The sequence below is a fragment of the Condylura cristata genome, unplaced genomic scaffold (genome assembly GCF_000260355.1).
Source record: "Condylura cristata isolate star-nosed mole 26May11 unplaced genomic scaffold, ConCri1.0 scaffold00019, whole genome shotgun sequence".
NCBI classification, from domain to species: domain Eukaryota; kingdom Metazoa; phylum Chordata; class Mammalia; order Eulipotyphla; family Talpidae; genus Condylura; species Condylura cristata.
Genome location: NW_004567120.1, coordinates 11,173,837 through 11,191,983, shown reverse-complemented (window position 1 = coordinate 11,191,983; position 18,147 = coordinate 11,173,837).

The window sequence follows — 18,147 nt, the reverse complement described above, 5'->3', positions numbered from 1 at the left end:
GTGAGCATCTTGTGAAAGCATAATGATGGGATTGTTGTATCCCGTTAGATAGGTTGAGTGGGAAGGACTGTTTTTGCAAAATGATATTTCTGTTTCCTCAAAGAAGGAAGCAGGCCTGGGCTAGGAGTATCCAGGTAAAGGAAGTAACATCTGTGAAACATCTCAGATGGCACCTGAAGGGAGGCCACTGTGATTAGACCACATGAATAAAGTTTTGTAAAGGATTAGAGTTGAACTCCTGTATTATAAAAACACAATTTTTATCTTAAAGAGAAGACACTGAATTTTTTTTAAGGGGAAACATGGTATATGTTTAAAAAACATGAGCATGTTCTATAGAAAATGTAGTGTGGGGATAAAGAGAAACCAGAAATAGATAATTTTTTAATAAACTGAGTAATGTAAGAGAAATGATGGGGACTTGAATTAGTGAATAATTGTTAATGTTTGATTCATGATCATCCTGTTGAATGCATACAAATGCTTAGTTTATTATCAAAGAAGTTCATAAAAGAGGTATATTGTTCTGACTATGTAACGAACCATTTCCCAGATAATGACTTAAAACCATGTCATTCATTTATTTGCTCATTGATGTCAGGGTGACTGGATTAGGCCAGGGGTGTCCGCTCAGGTCTCTGCTTATGTCAGAGATGTGGTTTTCACCAGTTGGTGGTTGCAAATGAGATTATCTCAGACTTCTTCACTGTGTCCTGGGTTATACTGGGAAGGTTCAAACAGCCAGAGTTTGGAACAGGTGGTGTGCCCCAGACAATTCTCTTTCTGTGTAATCTGTCCATGTAGTTTGTCCACACAGACTTAAAGTAATTGAACTCCTTTTTTAAAAGATTTATTTATTTATGCAGACAGAACTAGGATAAGGCCAGAGGTGGGTGGGCGGGGTGACAGGATCCACCAGAGACAGAGTGGGGAGCAGAACAGGCAGATTGACAAAGCACACTGCTGAGGAGAGCAGCAGGCAGGTCGGGAGAGGTCTGCTGCTCTATGTGGGTCACCTCCCTGCTGGGGTAACCAAAGCCTGCTGCAGTGGCTGTGACTAGCTTCCAATTGGTGTGCTTTAACCCGTTGTGCCACCAGGGAGGGCCCAAGTAATTGAACTTCTTACTGGTGGCTAAAGAATCCCAGAGTGAGTGTCCCAAGAGAAAGCAGCAGAAACTTAGCCTGAAAAGTCACCTCCGCTGCGTTATATGTGTTGAGACAGTGACAAAGGATCACCTGCTTTCACGCAGCGGGACAACTTAACACTGTCTCTAATGGGAGGGTTCACAAGGATTTGAAAATACATTCTACAGTCATGGTCCTTTATTTTAGTTGAGCATGACAGAAAGATGACAACAGGAGAGAAAACTAGATTTTATAAACATGTCTATTCAGTAACTTCATTTTTAGAAGACATATAATATATTGCAAGCAGTGACTTGAGATATTTTTCTCAGACAAATTTGGCTCCATAGGCAAACTGAAGATTATGTAGTTACTGTATCTGCCAATGTAATTGCTTAGTTATTGTATTTACCAATACAAATAATTAGAACAGTTACTTATGAAGCTATCTGTAAGTAATTAATGCCAATTCATTGAGTTTATCATGCATATTTACTACAGATATTTACTTATTTTTATTTAGATAAAATAAGATGTATATTCTGCATGTTTTTCTTTAGTAACAAAGTGTTTTTTTTTTTTAAATAAGGACAGACACTTTAAAGTTTGAATTGCTTTGTTCTGCGGAATGAATTTTAATAAACAAAGCTAAACAACTTTAGCCAATTCATCAAAAGAAACTTAATTCAGATTTCTTCCTATCTATTTATGGTGTGGAAAAGAAAAATGATCTTTCCTTCTTTTTCAATTAAATCAATTTTGTAATTGAGAATAAGCTAGTCAGGGGGAACATTTGTTCTATGATTTCTAAATTGACAGCTATTATTTAATGCAAACACAGTAAAACAGACCAATAACAAACTCATGAACATTTTTTGTTTCTGATAAATCTAGGTACATAGAGAACATCTGGGTTTGGGTGACTTTCTGAAAAGCCTTAATGGAAAAAATATTTTGAAAGATTCTGTATAAATTTTCAAATATGGTCCAAAGGAGGGATGATTGCTTGATGTTCTGTTGGAATAAATTTCTATTTAACAAATAAGCATTGGTTTTAATGTAGAAGGCTGAGAATATTATCAGGAAATGATCTGCATATAGGTGTCTGGTCTGTTGTAATGTCTAAAATATTTTTGAAAAAGTGATAGAATTTCCTACTTTACCTACCATCTAATTTGAAGGTTGGCTTCCTATTTCCAGTAGGACATTTGTGAGTCAAACATGCCTTGGTGGTGGGTAGAGTATGGCAACAGATACCTGAGGAAGTTTTTTTTTCTTTTTACAAAACTAATTTATAAAACTACAGTCTTCTGTTTAAAATCATATTTTTGAAACACCTGTTTTGAGTAAGCAGAGACTTAGTTACTACAGTAATAGTTCAAATAATGCACCACAAAAGCTCATTTGTTTAGAACTTTATGTGTGATCTAATTTTTATTGTTCCTCCCTCAAGACGTAGATAAGAAATTTACCTAACCCTTAGGGAGGCTGACAGTCTCTTGAGGACCTCATTAGAGGGTCCGATGGGACAGTGATAATTTGGCTTCGTTTTTCAGCACCCATTTTATTGCTGATGGTAAGATCATGCTTGAGGGCTACTGCATTCTGGAGAATACAATCTTAAGTTTCTTACATCTTATGTGGAACCTTCCAATTCAATTTTTTTTAAATTAAGGAACAAATTCATATTAACATATTAAATATAAACTATGACTGAACATAGGAAAATTGATTCATTGGACTAGATTTTGAGATCTGGAGAGAGCTATTTGTTATTTGGCATTCAGACCAAAACAAATGAAAATGCTGGCAGCCACTTAATCTTCAGAATAATTAATCTTATTCAAAATGTGGCCATTTATATATAATTTCCAGGTATATAACACAGCTTTAAATTTAACCAGCAGTAAAACAATTTTGTAAGTGGAAAGGATAGGGCCTGAGAAGAATTAATTCACATAAGCAGTTATTTGTTTTTAGTTGCTTAAAAAGTCTACAGGCTTGTTGAAACTTTTTGCTCTTCTGACTTAGGATTTGCTGGTCTTATCTGAACTTGCTCATGTGTCTTCAGTGAGAGGGCAAGTTGGCTAGAGATTACCTTGTTACAGGGCATGGAAAAAGAGGTACCCTTGAACTCCCAAACCTGCCTGCTCTAAATAGGTTCTGCCATCCACCGCATCAAGACAGGACATAAGAGCTTTAATGAAAAGGGACTTAAATACAATGAGTATATAATACAGAACACAAAGAATATAATTTCTGTATCAAACACCTGAAGTTACCCATCCCCTCATGGGTAAAAGTCCACTCAAAGGGACTGGCCCAAGCAAGGTCTGAAAGCCTACCACAAGACTGAAGCACTTTCTGGCTTGGGCCCATAGAAAAGGGTCAGACAGGGTCAGACAAGTCTGGGAGGAAAAGAGCAAAATGAAAATTAATATAAACACTGCTATAGTCAACCTCCCCATAGGTCTCTCACCCACATCTGTTTCACCCAGTTCAAGACCACAAGCAAGCAAAGTTTCTTCACATGTCTCTCTGCTCCATGTGGCTTCCTCAGGTCTCCTTCTGGCTCTCTATCTTGTTTCTTTCTCCGTCAGGTTCTTTCTCTCCTCTGCTCAGCTTTCCTGGGGACCACCCTGTTACAACCTGACTTAGGAAGGCTCCCGTTTTTGAAGACTCAGTTCTAGCCCATGTTACCTCTTCACATATCAGGCTGTAGCATGCATTTTTTTTTTCATGGTAGGAAGAGGGCCCCATAAAAAAAGTGAAACGTGAGGCTTCTTGAAGTTTAGACTTGAAACTGGCCCATTTATACATCTTGCCACATTGAACTTGACCAAGTAATCTATAATGCCCTTCCACTGTCAGGGGGGTGGAATTTGTTGCATTTTCTTTAACCACATTCTTAAATGTGGATATTACTAAGAACTTCTCTTTTTAATTTTTCATCATCAGTGTCATCAACAGAATGAACTATGTTTTATAGATTGGTGAGGTCTAAATCAGTAATTGGAAAACGATAGGAGGGTAGCCTGTGGCCTCCCGAATCCTGATACTTTAAACAATGGTGAATTTTATCAGTGAGACTTCCTTAGTTTCAGTCACCAGAGAAATCCAGCCATCACTGTGGCAGAGGCATTGTAACAAGAGCTGAGAGAATTTTAGGCTGAGGTATTTCAAGAGATGAATAGAAGTTAGGCAGTAAATGAGCATAGATTTCCAGGTTCTGCCTTGTTCTTCAGCCTGAAACTTAGCCAGAACAATCTCTTTCCTCTCCCTGAAAATCATCCAGGAGATTTTAAGTCACCCCAGAACTTTAGCTCCTTTTGTTCTACATCTTATTGAGAACAGTATTACGGCTCTCAATGTATTGAAGTTTCTAGTCTGTTTGTGCTGAGAAGAGCACTGCCATCTTGATCTTGCCTTGGTAAAGAGATAATTCGCATTGGAAGCGGGGACATTTGGAAATCAGTTTCTTAGAGCCCTACATGTAAGGAGCTAGAGAGCTTATCACTACATTTTACTTCTGGGCTGTGATTTATTCAATATGTCTAAAGACTTTTTTTTTTAATGAACTGGAGGTTTCAATAAAGGCCTTGCCTTTAAGATATATAACCTGTGATTAAAAATAACCCCAGCTCAAAGGAGGAGAATGACCTTTGGAAAAGCAGTAATGGGATATTTTGGTTCTTTTTTACTGTGAGGAAATAGGTCTATTTAATCCTGCAAATGGAGTAGGGATAAAAGTATGTGGCAATTAAAGAGTCCTCAATCAACTCTAGATACAGTTTGTAATGGAGAAATACTACATCTTTTAAATGAATATATACAAACTACCTGGACTGTTTGCTTATGTGAATTGCACAGATATGGCATATAACAGTCATGTGTGATGATATTTATCATGTAAATCTAATGTATACCATGTACTTTTTAGACTCTTCCCGTGTGTATTCTCTTTAGAAACCGGTATGAAAATATTAATGTCACTTACCCTCAAATAATTCTCTTTCTATTGGAAGTAACGTTAGCATTAGAAACTCTAGGATTTTTCCATGTTGCTAATTTGTCTTTTAGAAAGACAGCTTTTAGTTCTGAGTTCCCTTTCAAAGACTGAGCCTAGTAGTTGCCTTTATGACCTTAGAAATGCTGGCGGGTTTGAAGCTTGAACACATTGCTGCAGGTATGACCAGAAAGAGTTAAGAAAAACTTGCTATTTTGTTAGAAAAAAAATTACTTTTTTTGCAAGAGGAAATATGGTCAGTTCAACAAGTAATTGCTACTTGAATTTTTTCATGCTTCTGTAATTGATTTTATATATATATATATTATATGTATATGTGTGTGTATATATACACACATGTATTTTATTTCATATTTAAAAATGCTTCTTCATATTTGCATCTCCTCAGATGGGATTAAATATTTTGATGAAGGGGTAAAGCAGTCGCTCTCATCAGCTGCTTGACATAAATTAAGTCTCCAACTCTTTCAGAAGGGGAAAAAAATGGAAAAGGCTATAAAGGACCCTGGGTGGCCAAGTAAGTACACTTGAAACAAATGTGTGAGAGAAGTTCTTCAAAGACACAAATTCATCTAGGCAATTGCCTAGTGTCGGCTAGGGTGGGGGGCTTGTTTTTCTCTCCACAGTGAGGTGTCAGGGACGACTCGTCAGGCAGTAAACTCACTTGTACACTGAGTTTAGAATCGCGTGCTATGTTTGTTAATGCCACTGTTCCCTTTCAACTGTCTGCCCACCTTTCTTGGGCAGGAGCCTGTGACTGCCATTGGAATGCCAAGCAACACGACAAATGATGTGTCAGTATTTTCCTGTTAGTCTTGTATAGTGAGGATTTTGCTGATGGATTAGGTCCCAGAAAGTATTAGAAAGGCAGCTTTTTTTTTTCTTTCTGAATTCTCATAGCTCTTTGTCCTTCTCTCTAGTAGAGCAATTACTGTGCTGTATTGTAATTATTTGTGTCTGTCTTTCCCAGTAGACTTTGACGACAGAAACATTGCCTTATATATCTTTATATTCCTAGGGTCCAGCACAGTCTCTGGCACATAGTAAAAGCTCAGTAGATGCTGTGGACTGTGTGAAGGAATGAGTGATAAATATGTCTATCAGGGTCCAGAAGCTAAACTTCCTACCTCATGAGACTCCTAGTGGTTTCATGATAGTGACTTTCTAGGAGCTAAGAGAATACTTCTAGGGCTGGACGTCCAGGGCATCCATGTTAAAACAGGCTTGTTTTAGAAACTGTCTATTTCTGAGCTTTCCTCCAAATCTACCAAGGTATCAGCTTACCATCCTGGACCTTTCACTTACTGGAGCCATCATACTTGTAATTAATATTTTTTTTCGGTATTTGTGTGATTCATGAGCTAAAGTCTACATCATCCGCTAGACTGTGAGTCCAGAGATGAAGGTTAAATATTTTTGATTTTGTTCACCATCTGCATCTCCGTGATCTAGTCTCTTGCCTAGCAGATAGTTAATACTCCATGAATGAATGAATGAATCACTGATAGCACTAAGATGGCTGCCTTTATTCATGCAGGCTTCTGGAATAGGAAACCCTTTTCTGGAATAGGAAAATATATACATATCACTTTACTCAGCATTAAAAATGAACTTTTCTTCAGGTTCTAGACTAAAATTTGAGTATCCAGGCTCTTTGTTTGAAAGCTTTAAAAAAATGTCTTCTAATTATTTAGCCAGATTATTGATTTATTTTGAGAAAGAATGTTTATCTTCAAAAGTAACATGTTGACTTTTAAAGTGCCCAAGTTTGGAAAACTCTGTAGTTTTGATCTCCATGGAGCTTTCCCATTAATTTATTTCTAAAAGAGTGAGTGTTTGCTTGCTGCAGAGGCTTCTCTCCCGGGGAAAGGCCTTTAGAGCGACACTCGGTAATTTAGCCATTAAGGTTAATGTTCATCTTCTCTCTGTCTATTGAAACTTCTAGGGTAGGCAGTACAAATAGCTTATCAGGTAGTTTTAAAGGTCATGTGCAAAGGAAAAAAAAATCTTGCACTGCTCATGGAAATGTCCTTAGTAATCAGTGTCTGCTTATGGGGGGAGGAAGCTTAGGACTCTCTCAGCTCATCTATCTTGTCTTTCCCTCTGGGTCACTTTGCAGCAGATTTTAAGTTGTAGCAGCCCAGCCTGGAAGGTAGCAAGCTATGCATATCTTTGTTTTTTTACATTAATGAAGTCAATACTTTTTTTTTTTTTAAATAACTAGCTTTCTCAGTTCCTTCTCAGCTTCTGCACTCTGCCTCTGGGGTGAGTTTGACAGAGAGAACAGCTAAGAACAGACTTTTCTGTTGACAGTTTGCAGCATTGGTCAAAACCACCTTTCAGAGAGAGAGAGAGAGCCAGAATAAGGATGGTGGGAGGCTGAGCCTTTTCCCCTGCTGTTACATTTCATTTCAGCCTGTGACAAAGCTATGCCTCTGTCATCTCTGCGGCTGCTCCATCCCTCTATGGAATGCACGAATCGAGCACTGCCCAGTCATGTCTGAACACATGAATTCCTCCTGAGCAGACCTTGAGCTTCCCAAGGGAATCAAAAACTTAATCCAGCATTCCAGAGCCCAGCTAAGGCCACTGATTTAGCTTCCCTTGAGACTCCATCGGGGTATTGGTCTTTTTCGTTCTCTTCCTTCTTTTTCCCAGCAGTGAAAAGAATGGGTTGCAGCTGCTCAGAGGATGAATGAAAACCTAGAGTTTTTAAAAATGGTAGCTCTGAGGCAGGCATTTAGGATTGACTCTAATAGTTCTTTCAGAAGAGTGAACTGTACCTTCAGGCTTATTGCAGTCACCCATTGAGAGAGAAATCACAGAATGAGTCTGCAGTAATGATAAAATGAAGAATGCGTTCCTCCACAGTGCATCGAATAGCTGCTTTGCATATGGATTCAGTAGTAAGATAAGAATATGCTCTATAATGTTTTATTATCTGCTTCGGAGAATATAGCAGCAGGTTTGGAGGATTATATTTTAGAGGAAAAGATATATTTTCAAAATCCTATTGATAGCTACATTCACTTCCTCTATCCCTCCTTGCTCCTGTGTTTCCTGAGTCATTGCTGGGAATTTGTTCAAATAAGGGAGAATTTTTGCTGTTGTTCCTATAGTCAACTTATTTTTGTTTTCTAGATCTCTGTAGCATTCCATTTTTACTTTTGAATGGGAATTTGTTGGCAGCCATTTATGAGAGGCAACAGAGAAGTGTTAGGGATGGCTGAGCAGATTAATTTCTAAAGATTCAGTTCAGAGAAAAAGTAGTTTTGTTTGACTTTTTATTTCATCTGTCAAAAATGAGGTCCAAATCCTATGGCTATAGATTTGCTTTTGAGATGCTGACCAACCTGGGTATATGAATCTTAAATGTCTCTCATGACATTTAATTTATTTTAAAGATTTAGCTATTTATGTGCGAAGTACGCTGCTGAGGAGAGCAGTGGGTGGAAACAGGAGAGGTTTGCTGTGCCATGTGGATCACCTCTGGGGTTGGGGATCGAACTCGCATCGAAGCAGCTGTGGCTAGTTTGCTGTGCTGCGTCCTAACCTATTGCACCACCAGGGAGGGCCCTTATGACATTTAATTTTGAACATCAAACAGAATAGCAAGTGCTGAAGACTAGAAATGACAATGGAATTAAAAAATGAAGTTTTGATTAGATTTTTGAATATGAAGTTAGAATTTATCGACAACCTGAATTTTACAGTTAATAACAGGGAAGAATTAGTCCTTTAACTCTGCAAGTTTGCGAATGACATTCTCAGGCACACCAGTCGTAATCATAATAACTGTCATGTTTTGTACATGTGCAGTATGGTATGCATTTTGTATACATACATATATAAATGTTGTGATTTTAATAGCCTCAACAGCACTGAACAACATATATTATCTCTGTTTTGAAGACCAAGAAACTGAGGTATTGGAAGGTTAAGTGACTAAACCAGCGTTGGCCAGTTAATCGTTGTTGAATCTTTGCACTCCAAGTCTATGACTGTCCACACTATACATTACAACACTTTTCATAGAATCGTATGAGAAGAACGAAAAAGATTATATGGCCTTCAGTTGCTATGTTCTCTCTCCATAAGCTCTACTATGTACAAGTGACTCGGGGAAACTTTCAATAGTTCTGTGAATGTGGTGTTTGTTTCAGAGCATCTATATTACTGGGAAAATGGATAATTTTATAGGCTATGTCATCTTTTGGAGTCAAAATTTAGTGTCATCTGTGCATCCCATACTACAGAGATACTCGAGTATCTGTGGAACAGATATAACAGCCACAGGTGGTGATTTAAGGACAAGCTCTCTCAGTATCCTTCAAACAATGAAAATATCTTAAGTTGCCCCAAGATCCGTGCTACGGGTTCCTTTGTATCTTATCAGCATGCAACACCATTAGCCCTTCTGAATAAGTTATAGAAGAAAGCTGGAAACTATAAACCAAAATTAGCCTCTCAAGTTACCAACATAAATATTCTAAATATGAACTTTATCATGGGATCTGTACAACAAAGGTAATTTTAAGTGTTATTGCAAATATCAAATCAGTGTCTATAAAACTTTGAGTTTCCTGCTTTTTAAAAGTTAATCTTGACATAGAGGGCCCAGTTTAAATTTCAAACTAGGAATTATGGACAATTTATTGATTTACCTCTGATATTTTGGGGACAATATGGATCTAGATATACACAATGAAGAAAAGCGTATAAGAGAATACAGCATAATACATTGAACCCCAGGTAGTAGCTTCAAGTTGATAAAATGTTCCAGTTCATCATTTCTAAAAAAGCATGTCTGTCTAGAAGATGGTACCCTTGACTGTGGCTAGAATATACAATGAGGTAAGTCAAATTGCCTCAATTCAATTAAGCCGCTTTAATGAAGTATAATTTATAGTAGTACAATTCACCAGTTTTAAGTGTACAAGCTAATGAGTTTCAGCTGATATATATAATTGTGTAACAACCACCAAAACCAAAATGTAGAAAAAAATTTTCAGTCTCAAAATGCTATCATGCCACTTGCAGTAAATTCCTTGTCTTCATCATGGGGTACTGCTTTCTGTCATGAAGTTCCTTTTTCTAGAATTGCATATAAATAGAAGCAACAGTGCATATAGTCTTCTGGTGTGGTTTTTTTCATCCATGTTGTTACATGTGTCAATAACCCATTTTATTACTGGGTATATTCTGTTGAATGAATATAATAGGATATATTTATTCACCATATGGACATTTGGATTGTTTTACCATTTTTGGCTGTTATGACTAATGCTGGTAAGAGCATTCATGTATAATTTTTTATGTGTACATATGTTTTCATTTCTCTTGGTTATTAACTGGGTGGAATAGCTAGATCAAAGGATAAGCATGCATTTAACATAATATGAAACTGGCAAATTATTTGTAAGAGTTGTTGCATGATTTTATATCACATGGGTAATTTCAGAGTTGAGCTGTGCCACACCCTAACATACATTTGGTAATGTTGTTCTTTAATTTTAGCTTTTATAGTGGGCGTTATAATATAAAAACATACAGTTTTTATAGTGTAGTGTTATGTTAGTGATTTTATCTTTTTTGATAAACGGATGTGGAGTAACTTATATGTTTCTTTTTTTCCATTTTCATATTTTTTGGGAATATATTTATTCAATTATTTTGTCTACTTCTTGATCATGTTTATCTTATCATTTAATCTTAAGGGTTACTTATAAATTTTGTATATGTATCATTTGAAGTATGTATGTTTTATAAATATTTTCTTCCCATTCATAGCTCATTTCCTTAAGAGGAAAAGCTAAAGTAACAAAATAGGCAGACAGAAAAATAGAGCACATAATTGTAATTTTTTAAACAGTAGTGATTAAAATATATACATTTTTAACTTAGGTAAAGTTTTAATATCATTTCTTTCTTTTATGATTTGTACATATTTCATTTTATTCAAGAGATCTTTGCTAAATTCAGTCTCAAAGATTTTTTTCCTATGTATTTTTTAGGAGTTGTATAGCTCTTAGGTTTTGTATATGGATATATGATGCATTTCAGGTAAATTTTCTGTATGTGTGAGGTAAAGATCAAGAGCAGCATTCATGTAGAGTTACCCGATTAGTCCAGTATAACTTGTTTTAAAGAATATAACTTCTTTTCTGAATTGCTTTGACACTTTGTTGAAAATTAAACAGTTGTATACTCATGGACTGTTATATCGATCTACTTGTCTATCATTAGCAATACTATACTGCCTTGATTATTACAACTATATTGAAAACTTTGAAATCAAATCTTCTATTTCTTCAAAATTGCTTTGATGATCCTAATTACTTTGCATTTTATAATCAAAATCTTATAATCAACTTATTGTTTTCTATTAAAACGACTGCTGGGCTTTTCATTGTGATTGTATTTTAGCTATAGATAATTTAAGTAAATTTACATTTCAACAAAATTGTGTCATGTACTCATGAACATGGTATGTATATACATTCATGAGGGTTTTCTTAATTTACTTGCAATATTTTTTAGTTTTCATTGTTGGCAGACTTGGGGGGGAAGCAGTCAATCTTTCTCCATTAAGAATGTTAGCTGTAGATTGTTTTTATAGATATCCTTTATCAGTTTAAGGAGCTTCCCGTACATCCTACTTTGCTGAGAGGTTTTTTTTTTATGATTAATGCATATTTTATCTAAATTTTGGTCATGAATTTATATGATCATGTGATTTTTTTTCTTTAGACTGTTTATATAATACACTGAGTTTTCAAACATTGTTCCAATGTTCCATTCTTAGGATGAGAGCCATTTCGTCTTGATGTATTATGCATTTTATGTAGTGCTGGATTTAATCAGTTAGTACTTTTATGAGCATTTTTGTGTCTATGTTCATGAGGGATATTTGTAGTTTTCTTTTTTGTGTTGTCCCTCTCCAGTTTTGGAATTGCAATAATGCAGGCCTTATAAAACGAGCTAAAAATTAGTTTGTCTACTTCTATTTTATGGAAGGTAATGCATAATATTAATATTATATTTTCTTTAAATGTTTGGTAAAATTCACCAGAAAAAAACCCATCTGGTCCTAGACTTTTCTTCCTTTTTATTTAAATGTCACTTTTTTAATAATATAAACATATTATTTAAGATATTTATTCAAATAGTTTAAGAAATATTTATACAAATATCACTTCAATACTAGTGAACTTAGCAAGTTATGTACTTAGGTGATTTTGGGTAACTTATGGTTGCCCCAGGGTTCACCCTTTTTGATCTAAGTTAAATTTGTATATTTAGATTTGTTTTCATTAATTCCCCTTTATCCTTTTAATTGATGCATTCTGTTGAGGTTTCTCATTTTCTATTCCTCATGTTGATAATCAGTATCTTCTCTTGTTTTTCTTTATCAGTATTGCAAGAGATCTATCAATTTTAGAGATGTTTTAACTCCATGAATTTTGAATATCTGTAGTTAGGTGCATACATATTTAAGATTGTTGTATGTTATTGGTGAATTGATCCATTTATCAAAATTTGATATATCTTTTTAGATTATAATGCGGTTTGCTCTAAAGTCTATTTTGATATCAGTAGGGGCATGCCCATTTTCTTTTGATTCATGTTTGTATGACATATCTTTTCTTGTCAGCATACTGCACACTTATATCATTATAATTGTAGTGGCTTTTTTGAAGAAAGCATAATTTGAATAATGTCTTTGTCATCATTTAGCATAATTTATCACTCTTAATTGGCAAGCTTAGATCATTTATATATGATGTAACTTTTGATATGTTTGCATTTATCTCTAATGCTGTGTCTCATTTTTGGTCTTTACACTTTTAGTGTTCTATTTTATTTTATATATGTGATTTTTGCCTAATTTTGTTTTTGTATAGTTAGTTGTTTGTTGATTTAGAGATTACAAAATGCGTACTTAACTTTGCATGCTTTTTTTAGAATCAATATATTACTGCTTCACTTGTAATAATTGTAGTATACAAACCTTATGAATAACTATTTCCCTTTTCTCTTCCACTCTGCACTATAGGAGTCTTTTTTTTTTTAAAGATTTATTTATTTGTGCATACAGAACTGGGGTACAGGCCAGAGGCTCAGGGGCGGCGAGAGGCTTCACCAGAGACATAGTGGGGAGCTGAACAGGCAGATCGACGAAGTACACTGCTGAGGGGAGCAGCGGGCGGGTCAGGAGAGGTCTGCCACGCCATGTGGTCACCTCCGGGGCAGGCAGGGATCGAACTCATGCGGAAGCGGCTTTAGATTCTCAGTGCAGTGCTTTAACCCGCTGCGCCACCAGGGAGGGCCTAGGAGTCTTTTTTTAATGGCATTATTCAGATGCAATTGACATATAACTTTGTGTAAGCTTATGGTGTATATCATATGTGTATGTATTATATGATATGATATATATATATATGGCATTTCTTTATCCATTCATAAATTGATGTACATGAAGGCTGTTTCCATATTGTGGCATTATTTCCTTGATATAATTACATTTCCTTCAGATATCTATTCAGAAGTGGGGTTGCTTGACCCTATGGTGTTTCTCTTTTTAAGTTTTGAGAAACATAAGTACTGTTTTCTATAGCTGTTAACACCAGCTTACACTCCCACCGACAGTACACAAAACTGTTCCCTTTTCTCCATATCTACTCCAAGAATTGCTATCATATGTTTATTGATTATGGTCATTCTAATGTGTGGTTTGATAAATTATTGTGTTTTTAACATACATTCCCCTGATGATTGGTGATATTGAACATCTTTTTATGTACTTGTTGTCTTTGGGTGTCTTTATGTACTTGTTGTCTTTGGGTGTCTTTTTTTGAAAACTGTATTTAATTCCCCTGCTGAACTGAATATATATTATTGACTCATTAACATTGGGCTAATTGCTAATAGCACTATAACTCATACCTGGATGAAACTTATCTAATGGGTGCATTTTTTCCATAAGGGACATGACAAACTTCTTCAGCTTCGGAACACTAGATAGCAGATTTGTATTATATTAAGGATAATATACAATAGTGAATTATGAAAATAATAGTAAAAAATACACACAAAGCATTAGATACATCATGACACTTGCTTATACTATGAGATTTGGAACATGAAAACAGGATGTCACCTTGTGTAACTTCTGCAGGGATCAAGCTTGTGGGTGACTCAGTTTTTTAACTGCTCTGTGCACATACATCTTCAAATGACCCCAGAAGATCCATGAATATTGAGTTTGTGCCTACGAATACATTTTAGTGAGTAGGTGAATTTGAAAATACAAAATTTGAAAATGATGAGTGTTGCCTGTACTGATGAATGACTTTTTCCTTTCCTGTTTTCTGTTTTCACTTGGTACTACTTAAAGGACATGCTACCTGGAGTTGGCACATTCTCAGTTCCAGTGACCACTTCATAAAACCTAACCAAATTAGGGCTCTCCCTGGTGGTGCAGAGGGTTGAAAGCACAGTAGTAAGAAGCTAAAACCACTTCAGCATGAGTTCGACCCCTGCCCCGGAGGTGATCCACATGGCGTGGCAGACCTCTCCCAACCCTCCCGCTGCTCCCCTGAGTAGTGTGCTTCTCCCCTCAGCAGTGTGCTTCATTGATCTGCCTACTCTCCCCACTCTGTCTCAGGTGAAGCCTCTCACAGCCCCTGCACCTCTGGCCTGCACCCCAGTTCTGTATGCATAAATAAATAAATATTAAAAAACCCACCTAAACAAATTTAGGAAATATCATTAGCGAGTTCATCCCAATGAAATAGAGTTTGGGAGCTTTTACCTCAGAAATGCATAGTACCCTACCCATTTTGTAGGCTCAGCAGTTGCTTGTGGGATTGATTAATTGGATCCACCTTCCCTCAGTCTCTTTATTCCCGACAAAAGGAATGTGTTTTTGGTAACCAAATATACTTGGTATACTTTTGACTTAATTAAAACATTTTATTGCTTGTAATAAACCTTTTTAAGTGTTTTAAATGAAACATATTTTGTTTATATACATTATTAGGAAGTATAAAGATTTATCAATGTGCTCTTCTCCCAGCTGACTAGTTAGTTTTAACTTATGGAGGTTTTTAGCTCTTTTCATCTTATGAAATTCTTTTGGCTTAAGGAACTAGTCACATAGTTTTCTATCTGTGTTTAAAAAGGTCACTTTGAGATTTTCATTTTGGCTGCTTCTGCCCGTGCTGTCTGTCATGTTACATTAGAGTTTTTCTAGGATCATGCCATGCATGACACTGTGAAGAGACTCAGTCTATCATGAAAATAAAGCCCCTGCATGTGAAAATGGGGAAAAAAGATGCACTTTGTCAAAGAAGTAAAAACCATTATAGGAAGATAAATGTTGAATTTGAGAAGCAAAGGCCATGCAGGGCAACCTCGACACGGTTTTTAGCGGAAACCTGTCTTGAAAGGCCAACAGGAAGATTGTTTCCATAAAAAAGGGACATTTGGGTTTATCTTCTGTTAGTTTTTAGGAAATGAAGGGAAAATGTGGAGTGCTTCATTTCAAAAGGGTTCAGCCACTTCTGAGCTTAAGAGTTTCTTGGACCTGAAGTCAAAGCCTCTTCACATGACTGAGTCCAGAGACCTGCACAGGGAATGACTTAAAAGTTCTTTGGAGGAAAGTAGATGCAGCAAAGTGTGAAATATTCAAAAGCTCAAAGAAAACCTTATGGAAAATTTTTCACTTTTGCGCACGTTCCCCCCCCCCCACCACGTATAAATAATAGTCATGTAGTTTGGAATTCAACCTGGTGCCATTAGTTCTCTTCTTTCCATATCATCACTATATAGTGACATTTGTAGATATTTCTCCTCTACCTCCAAGATCAGTGTCATACTTTGGAGTTTCTATATCTATCAATAAATTCTTTTTCCGTTAGTTATTTCCATAATCTCTCAGGGTTCACATTAGTCTTTTCTTCCTTATGAAACTATTTCCCTAAACTTAGAAAATAACTTTTGTCTATGGTGAGAGAGTGATTTTTTTTTTTCTTCTCCTGTATGATTAGTATGTCTTTGCTATACTGTTTAATGTCTGGAACTCTGACTCCTACACTCCCCTTCTTTTCTGTCATCTTTGCTTTGACCCTTCAGGATTTTGTTTGTTTGGTTTTGGTTTCATGTAAATTTCAGTAAAGATTGCTTTATTTCTTTAGAGACATCCATTGGAATTTCTATATGGATTGCATTGAATCTGTAAATTGCTTTGGGTAAGGTGGACATTTTGACTGTTTTCATTCTTCCAACCCATGGGCATGGAATATTTTTCCATTTTCTATTTCTTTTAGCAATGGCTTGTGGTTTTTGATGAATAGATCTTTCAGCTCTTTTGATAAGTTTATTCCTAAGTATTTAATACTTTGTAATGCTAATGTAACCAGAATTGTTTTCTTTGAGTTAGTTCTCTTCGAGTTCATAATTTGCATATAGATATGAAACAAAATTTTGTATATTGATTTTGTTTCCTGCCACTATAAAGTACTGATACTTTTACTTCTTTTCCATTTTGGATTCTTTTAATGATTCTTTTGCTTAATTGCTCTAGCTAGTACTTCCCATAATAGGTTGGATAATATTGATGAGAAGAGCATCATTGTTGTGTACCTGATCTTTGAAGGAAAGTTTTCATTTTTTTGCATTTGAATATGATGTCAACTGGGAGTTTAATACATATGTGCCTTTTTTTTTTTTTAAAGATTTATTTATTTGTACATACAGAACTGGGGTACAGGCCAGAGGCCCAGGGGCGGTGAGAGGCTTCACCAGAGACAGAGCAGGGAGCAGAACAGGCAGATTGATGAAGTACACTGCTGAGGGGAGCAGCGGGCGGGTCAGGAGAGGTCTGCCATGCCATGTGGGCACCTCCTGGGCAGGCGGGAATCGAACTCATGCGGAAGTGGCTTTAGCTTCTCAGTGCAGTGCATCAACCCGCTGCGCCACCAGGGAGGGCCCATATGTGCCTTTTTAATGTTGAGGTTTATTCCTTCTGACCCCATTTTACTAATACTTTTTTTTAAAAGATTTATTTATTTATTTATTCGTACAGAACTGGGGTACAGGCCAGAGATGCGGAAGGTGAGAGGATTCACCAGAGACAGAGCAGGGAGCAGAACAGGCAGATCGACGAAATACACTGCTGAGGGGAGCAGTGGGCGGGTCAGGAGAGGTCTGCCTTGCCATGGCAGGTCGCCTCCGTGGCAGGCGGGGATCGAACTCATGCGGAAGTGGCTTTAGTTTCTTAGTGCAGTGCTTTAACCCGCTGCGCCACCAAGGAGGGCCCACTAATACTTTTTATTATAAACAGGTGATGAATATTGCCAAATGCCTTCCCTATATCTACAAATATGCTCATATGATTTTTAAAATCTTTCCTTTTAATATGGTTTCCTTTTTTTTATGTGGTTTAAAATGATTGATTTGCATATGCTGAACCAAATTTGCACCCCAGGTATACCCAGGTATAAGTCTCTTTTGGTCATGATGTATGATCCATTTAATGTATTGTTCAATTCACGTTGCTAAGATTTTGTTGAGGAGTTTTACATATGTGTCCTTCAGGGATATTATTCTATAACTTTCTCTACTTGTGTTGTCCTTCTCTGTTTTTGGTTAACTGAGTAGTATTGGCCTCACAAATACATTTAAGAGCATTCTGTCTTCCACAAGTTGTTAGAGTGGTTGAGCATGATAACTCCTTGAATGCTTGGTAGAACTCATTAATAAAACCATCTGATCTGAGTTTTTGTTTTATTGGGAGATTTTTGATTACTGTTTCAATTTATTTTTTTATTTTTATTTTTTATTTTTTTAATTATTACAAAAGTTTATTTTTACATCATTTTGCACATTTTTTTTTTCCTTCTTTCCATATCATCACTATATAGTGACATTTGTAGATATTTCTCCTCTACCTCCAAGATCAGTGTCATACTTTGGAGTTTCTATATCTATCA